Source organism: Oreochromis niloticus, linkage group LG22, assembly GCF_001858045.2.
Source record: "Oreochromis niloticus isolate F11D_XX linkage group LG22, O_niloticus_UMD_NMBU, whole genome shotgun sequence".
Lineage (NCBI taxonomy): Eukaryota > Metazoa > Chordata > Actinopteri > Cichliformes > Cichlidae > Oreochromis > Oreochromis niloticus.
The window spans coordinates 34,884,852-34,893,161 of record NC_031985.2 but is presented as its reverse complement, the minus strand read 5'-3'; positions in this window follow the sequence as shown (position 1 = coordinate 34,893,161).

Genomic DNA, 8,310 nt, shown 5'->3' with positions numbered 1-8,310 from the left:
ATGGACCATCCCGGCCTTGCCGTATTGGTCTATTTGATTCACCTTTGCTTTTATTGTTTATTTTATTTTCACTTGCTACACACGGGACAGACATGACTGGGGGAAAGAAAAGGGAGAAAGAAAGAGAGGTAGGGAAAGAAAAACAGCGGGGAAGAGGAACGGTGATAAAGGGCAAAAAACAAAAACCAACAAAACAAACAGACAAAACATACATATATCAATCACCTGGATCACCTGTTGAGAAAGAAAAAAGAGAAAACAGGCAAAAAAAGAGAGCAATATAATAAACAACATCATCACGATAATCTATGTGAATATAACAGTAAATACTAAATATTGAATATTATTGTGCAGCATGTAGGATGTGCAACAGCGCACAGTGTGCTTTGAGGTAGGAGCCAAAAAGGGTGTAGTTTGTGTCTGTGAGCACCCGTGTGTACACCTGTGAGCATGAGCGCGCTTGTATTTAAAAGGTTCCTTCATGTAATGATCTGCTAGAGGGTGTGGGGGGCCATAGCCCCGTCCTCCAGGGCATAAAGCAGGTATGGAGGAGATCCAGGCTCCAGACATCCAGAGACCCCCAGAGCACAAGAGACCGAGGAAGACCAATGGAGGGGCAACTGTGCCACTCTCCCGGAAAGAGCTGAGGAGAGCCCCAGATTAGGGGTCACTCAGCAGCCGCGGAGCAGAAGCCAGGGGGGTTGCAGTGACGTGCCCGTGAGCTCCGCCGGCAGCCAGCTGTGCCAGAGTGACCGAGCCCCAGGCCGAGAGGCCGAGGGCACCCCAACCCCCGAAGGGGCCCGAGTGAGCTCCAGGCTCCAGGCCCCGACAAGCAGCCACCAGGAGTGGGCCGGTGTGTACCTGGACGCCCATCCCCAGACACCGAGAACCACCAATGCAACGATGTCTGAGGGCGTCTGCCACTGGCAGGGGGAGTGGTGGGGGGAGATAGGCCTCCATACCTTGGAGGGCCTGAGATGTCCCTAGAGAGGTGGCGTCTGATACCCGACCTGGTATATAGACACAGACAAACAGGCACACACAGATACAAACATCCATTCCCACCCTCATGCTCTCATATGCAATTGCTCAGCACTCACCCAACGTGGAGACAGACATAAAGAGACACTGTACACACAATCACACTCCCCAAGTGTACTCTATACCCCAGGTCTAGGTACCCTAGCCCCTGGAGGGGGAAACTGCACCCAGACCCAGGTAGTGTTACCCTCTTCCCTGGGGTGGAGAGAAGCAGACCGCCCCGACTCTGCAGCAGCAGGGAGGCCCCACATTCCAGACCCCAATCGGATGGCCAACTCCTCCTCCCAGCCCCCCCCCGGCTCCAGGAAGCAGAGAACGGGGGTGTGTGAAGACTCCAAACCTCCCTCCGCCCGCTCATATGTAGTGTTGATGCATGTGTGTTCTAAGGTGCATTTAAAACCCAGGAGGGCATGGAGCTACCTGCCAGAGAGCAGCAGGTAAGTGCATAGCCCCTCCTGATATATATGTCTTAGAGAGACTTAGAGACTTAGAGCTTTTTATTGTCATTGTGCAGTTTCTTGCACAGCGAAATTGGGTAGCTGGACCACAAAGGTGCTAAAATAAGAAGAAGAGAAACCAATATACAATAAGGCTGAAAAAAATAAATAAAAAATAAATAAATAGAATAGAATAAAAAGCAGTGTATATGTATACATATGTGAGTGGAACTATATACATGGTATATGTGTAGGAAACATTGAAACAGACTGGGACAAAAATAATTGCACATGAGCCAAAAATATTACACAGAACATGGAAAGAATGAGATATTGCACATAGATGATCAACAGCAGTGTCAGAGTGGATGTGTTGGGGAAGTCTTTACACACTCTTAGTTTGCATTAAGAGTTCTGACAGCCCACGGGAAGAAGCTGTTCTTTAGTCTGTTGATTTTGCACCTGATGGATCTGAGCCTTTTTCGGGAGGGCAGGATGTTGAAGAGGTGGTGGTTAGGATGGAGGTGGTCCTTTATAATTGCCCTGGCTCTGAAGAGACATCTTGAGCTGGCAATTAAGTCCAGGGAGGGGAGTGGACAGCCGATCACCTTCTCTGCAGTTCTGATGACCCTCTGTAGTCTCTTCTTGTCAGCTGCTGTGCAACCAGCATACCACACAGGGATGGCATGCACCAGCACACTCTCAATAGTGGCACGGTAGAAGGACACTAGGAGTTCAGTCTGCAGCCTCTGCAGCCTGTTCCATCTCAGAACCCTCAAGAAATAAAGGCGCTGCTGGGCTTTCTTTACTAGGGCTGATGTGTTTGTGGACCAGGATAGGTCCTCGGATATGTGGGTGCCGAGGAACTTAAAGGAGGACACCCTCTCCACATAGTCACCTTTTATGGATAGGGGAGGGGGATCAGTTCTGACAGTCGCTGGATCTCATCCCTGTAGGCGGTGTCATCATCGTTGGTGATGAGCCCCATCAGAGTGGTGTCGTCTGCAAATTTGATGATGATGTTGCAGGGGTGCGTAGGGGTGCAGTCACTGGTGTAGATGGTGTATAATAGTGGACTCAGCACACATCCCTGTGGTGAGCCAGTGCTGAGTGACAGGGTGGATGATCGCTGGTTGCCAACCTTGACTGATTGTCAAGGTTGGCAACCTGTGCATGGACTTCCCCCCTCCATGCACATGTGGAGGGGGGAAGTCCAAGTTTATCAGCTTGTCTATAAGAATGTCTGGGATGATAGTATTGAAGGCCGAGCTGAAATCAATGAAGAGCATCCTTACTGATGTCCCAGGATTCTCCAGGTGATGCAGAGCGGAGTGGAGAGCATAGGAAATTGCATCCTCTGTGGACCTATTTGCCTTGTAGGCAAACTGGTGGGGGTCGAAGCTGGGTGGGAGGCAGTCCTTTATGTGTTTTAGGACCAGCTTCTCAAAGCACTTTGCAACCACTGGAGTCAGTGCAATGGGTCTGTAGTCACTGAGGCTACTGATGGAGGTGGACTTGGGGACTGGGACTATTGTTGATGATTTCAGGCAGTGAGGGACAGTGGCATGTGTCAGGAAGAGGTTGAATAGTCTGGTGAACACAGGAGCCAGCTGGTCGGCGCAGGCTTTGAGCACTCTACCAGGTATTCCGTCGGGGCCAGCAGCTTTCCTCTGATTTACTGCTCTGAACACATTGCGGACCTGATGTTGGTGGAGGCTAAATGTGTGGGGGCTGTGCAAAGAGGACGCTGTGGGCAGGGTGGTGTGCAGGGTGGGGGTGACTGCAGTTTTCTCGAAGTGGGCAAAAAAGTGGTTAAGTTCCTCCGCTAATGAGATGTCCATGTTATCTATATTTGTCCCATTGGCTTTGTAATTGGTGATGTGTTTCAGGCCCTCCCATACCTTCCTGGAGTTGTTATCAGAGAGGTGATCTGATAGCTTGTTTGAATAGTCCAGTTTTGCTGCTCTGATGCCTTTTTTAAGGTTTGTTCTTGCTCTGCTGTACATGTCCTCGTCCCCAGATTTGTTGCAGAGTTGCGTGCCCTTAACAGTGCCTGAACCTTGCTTGTCATCTAGGGTTTACGGTTGGGGTAGACCCGGACCCGCTTTTCCGTGGTGACAGTGTCCATGCAGTGTTTGATGTAACCCAGTACTGCAGTTGTGAGAGTCTCTAGGTCATCCTGTTCAAAGACACTCCACTCTGTGAGAGCAAAACAGTCCTGCAATTGAGCAAGAGCTTCCTCAGAAATGGTGTTAATGGTTCTGATGGTGGGCTTTGTCCTTTTCCTGAGTGGTGTGTATGCCGGGACAAGGAGTAGGGAGAGGTGGTCGGACATGCTCAGGTGGGAGAGGGGAACAGATCTGCAGGCTTGCTTAATATTTGAATAAACATGATCCAAGGTGTTATTTTCTCTCGTAGGGCATTTCACATGTTGTACAAATTTAGGCAGCACAGTTCTTAAGCATGCTCTGTTGAAATCCCCTGAAATGATGTGTACTCCCTCTGGGTATGTCCGTTGCTGTTCGGAGATCATGTCGTGCAGGTATGCAAGGGCTGAGCTAGCATTAGCATCTGGTGGTATGTAGACTGCTGTTATTAGCACTGCAGGCAGTTCTCTGGGCAAGTAGAAAGGTCTGCACATGACAGACATTGCCTCTATGTCTGGGGAGCAGACTGTGGTGATGATCTTAGTGTTTGTGCACCAGTTGTTATGTGTGTAAATGCACAAACCTCCTCCTCTGCTTTTCCCCGCTGTAGACTTTCTGTTGCTGCGGTGCATTGTGCGGCCCGCTAGCCGCACGGAGGTGTCGGGAATTCCCTCTCGTAGCCATGTCTCCGTGACGACCAGGACACAGCAGTCGCGGACGATTGGCTGTGCGGCGAGAAGTAGGTTCAGTTCGTCTATTTTGTTGACGACCGACCGTGCGTTGGTCAGAAAGATGCTTGGGAGCGGTGGTTTAAAAGGCTGCCTCTTTAGCCTGGCTAGCATGCCCGACCGGCATCCCCGCTTTTGTTTGCATTCCTTCCGCCGCCTGCGTTTCTTGGAAGAGCCGATAACAATCCACAGAGCACCCGATGTTCTCACTATCTCCGGGGGGGGGGGGGGGGGGGGATGTTGTGCACCCTCTGATAATCACTGGTAATGGGGATCTGGCTGTTATATCCGAGCTTGCATAATTCCAGATGGTTGTAGGAAAATTTGACTTCACAATAAGGAAAACAAAAGAAGAAGAAAAAGAGGAGAAACGAAAAAGAAAGGCACCTAAGTGGAGAGCATAGAGCCGCTGCGTCTGTGCGCGCCGCCATCTTGTTTAAATTCCCCGCCATCTTGTTTAAATTTGAATTTGAATTTGAACACACATAGCTTGTCATTTAACATGTATATCCTTGCCTGGAGATTTCAGCAAAAATGTTCAACATTTACACTTACCCTCATTCACAGCAGTGCTATGCCACACTACAAATTTTGGTATCAATCCAATACCAACTAAATACAGGGCCAGTATTGCCGAAGTCACTCAGGCAGCTAAATGGGGGAGAGTAGTGTGCCATTATTAATGAGATGAATTCTCAATTTGCAAATTCTGTACACAATTTAATCACCACTATATCACTGTGATTTTTAAATCCCACAATAATTAGTTAATACAACAAACACACCTTTGAGCTTTTCATGTGATTTGAAACTGGGTTTTTGGAGATCTGGAATGTTTTTCTGTCTCTAAAACAAACAAAAAGGTTTGGACATTTTTCATAGTTTATGTTTGAGGTTTATTTTTACCAAAGAAATAACACAGTTCAGCGGGCTACACACTGAACTTGAAGGATAAAAGCAAAGTATCGATCCAATTGTGCTAGTATCGATCCGATACCAATACTAGTGTTGGTATTGATACTATCAATATTTGGATCGATCCGCCCACCTCTAATTGACAGCCTCATCTCGTCTTCCTTATTGACCTGGAGTTTGTGATAAAGAGACTTGTAAACGCCAGTCTGTGTGGGTTAGCATGAAGCCTTGCACACTCCACCCCCAACTCTTGCCATCCTTTTGCCTTTACTTGCTCCTCTGCTTGCAACAACACAAAGGTGGAATGTAGTAGCTTAAATTGTCCTCATATCTCTGGTAGTATAAAGTGAAGTTCTGGGGGTCGTATGAAGTTCATAATGTCCCCCAAAATCCGAGAATTTTCCATAATGATTTAGAGTTTGAAGTAATTAAACTGACAGAAGAACAGACAAAAAAATCAGAGCACTATGTCACTCTATAACACGGCCTGAGATCTTTTAATTATCTGAAACTCTCACATCATTACTAGTGAATAATACAAGGTATAGGCTATAGTCCCACTTACTGGCACAAATTCCTGTGACAATGAGGACATACGACTATAAACTATATGCTAGTATGCTATAATCAGTGTTGGGGAATAATGGAATTACATATTTCAAATACAAAATATGAGTAACTGTATTCCGTTACAGTTACCGTTTAAAAAGGTGATATTCAGAATACATTTACTTTGTTGAAATAAATGGATTACACGGTGGTCTTTTCCTGTTTCATATGTTAGGCTATGCCCTCTCTATTTTTGGTAATTCCACCCCGGTGGAAACCCAGACAAAACACGTATTAAGATAAGATAAGATAAGATAAGATAAGATAACCTTTATTAGTCCCACACGTGGGAAATTTGTTTAGTCACAGCAGGAAGTGGACAGTGCAAAAGATATGAAGCAAAAATTAGAATACAATAAGAATAAATACAGTACACAACTGTACAGAATAGAATAAAATAAAATACTATATACAGTAGAATAAAATATACAATAAGATAAAAATAGAATACAAATGCTATATACAACTGAGTAAAAATACAACGATGCCAGAAAAGATTATTGCACTTAGTCTTATTGCACATGTGTGGATGTGTGTGTTTGATCAGTTAAAGTCATTGTTGTAGAGTCTGACAGCAGTGGGGAGGAAAGACCTGTGAAATCTCTCCGTCCCACACCGTGGGTGCCGCAGTCTCCCACTGAAGGAGCTGCTCAGTGCTGTCACAGTCTCCTGCATGGGGTGGGAGATGTTGTCCAACAGGGATGACAGCTTAGCCACCATTCTCCTGTCACTCACCATCTCCACTGGGTCCAGAGGGCATCCTAGAACAGAGCTGGCCCTTTTGATCAGCCTGTTCAGTCTCTTCCTGTCCCTGGCAGAGATGCTGCCGCCCCAGCAGACCACACCACAAAAGATGGCTGAGGCCACCACAGAGTCATAGAAGGTCTTCAGGAGTGGGCCCTCTACTCCAAACGACCTGAGTCTCCGCAGCAGGTACAGCCTGCTCTGCCCTTTCCTGTACAGGGCGTCTGAGTTATGAGTCCAGTCCAGTTTGTTGTTCAGATGAACACCAAGGTACCTGTAGCTGTCCACAGCCTCAATGTCCATACCTTGGATGTTCATTGGTTGCAGTGGAGAATTAAGAGGCTCTAATGCCTGGGTCTCTAACTTGTGGCCCATGTCACCCCTTCTTGTGGCCCGCATAGTGACGTGAAGAAATATTTTTAAAAATTATTATTCAAAAAATAGTTTTAATATGAAGGCAATAGGCAGAGTGTTACAGGCATAGCCCTAAAGAATGTAGCCTCATGGGCAGTGTAGTTCGTGCTGCAGGGAGAATGGACTGCCATACCCGTTATGTGTCTGTGAGCGCGAGGGAGGGAGAAAAAGGAAAATGGAAAAGTACAAGTTGTCACCGACCAGAAACGGGAGATGGAAGCATGTAAATATAATACTAAGCACTGCAGCCAAAAAGAGTGCCTGACAAGCCCAGTTGTAGTAAGCTATTAAGACTCGACTGTACGCTGTGTCTGTGTTTTCAGCAAAGTTGACCCAGACAACAAAGTAAAGCTAGTTTTCGGCTACGAGCCCGACATGGAACCTGACGTGTTAGCCAGAGGTCCCTTTACTACAGTTCGGAGCCGCAGACCTGTTTTATATATGCGCGGAATAGTTTTCTATACGAGATCGCTGCATTACCTAATGTCCACCCTACTGTTACTCATTTTATATGAAGATTTAAAAATCTAGTTGGTATTGGTATGGTATGTCTTCAGTAATAGTAATAAATCACACAGCAATAGTACATTCATGTAGTTGTAAAAAGCTTGATAATATATTAAGTAATCTAAAGTATTCAGAATACATTACTCTCACTGAGTAACTTAACGGAATACGTTACAAAATACATTTTTGGGCATGTATTCTGTAATCTGTAGTTGAATACATTTTAAAAGTAACCTTCCCAACACTGATCAAGTTACTGTTTTAATGATACATGAGTACAGTGGCTCAAAGTTGCAGAATATACATTTGGACACAGTGCAACAGTGTGAAAACATGACACTTTGTGGAAGAAACAGAAAGAAAAAACTCAGCAATATCTTTCTTTCTGAGTTTGCTCTTCCTGCATCAGTGCTGATGTAGCAGTATTATCTTAGTGTTGACACATATTGTTCAGGAGGATACTGGATTGACTTCCTGTGTATAAACAATGGGCATTAATATAAGTGACTGTGTGACGATGTTGCGGCAGCATGTCAATCGACTAATGTGGAGGGTATAGTCACAGCCTGAGTCTTAAACAGTGGTGAAAGGTTTTTATTCACTGATCACAGAGTTTAAGTGGTTGACTGACTTTGCTGGTTTTGACACATGCAAAAAAAGGTTTTTGATTGTTTCAGTTTCTTTTGCTAAGGTGGATCTGTGTTATGAAAAACACAGACAAAACCTTAATAGTTTTAAGAATGACATCCCTGGTGTGAGAATTGATAG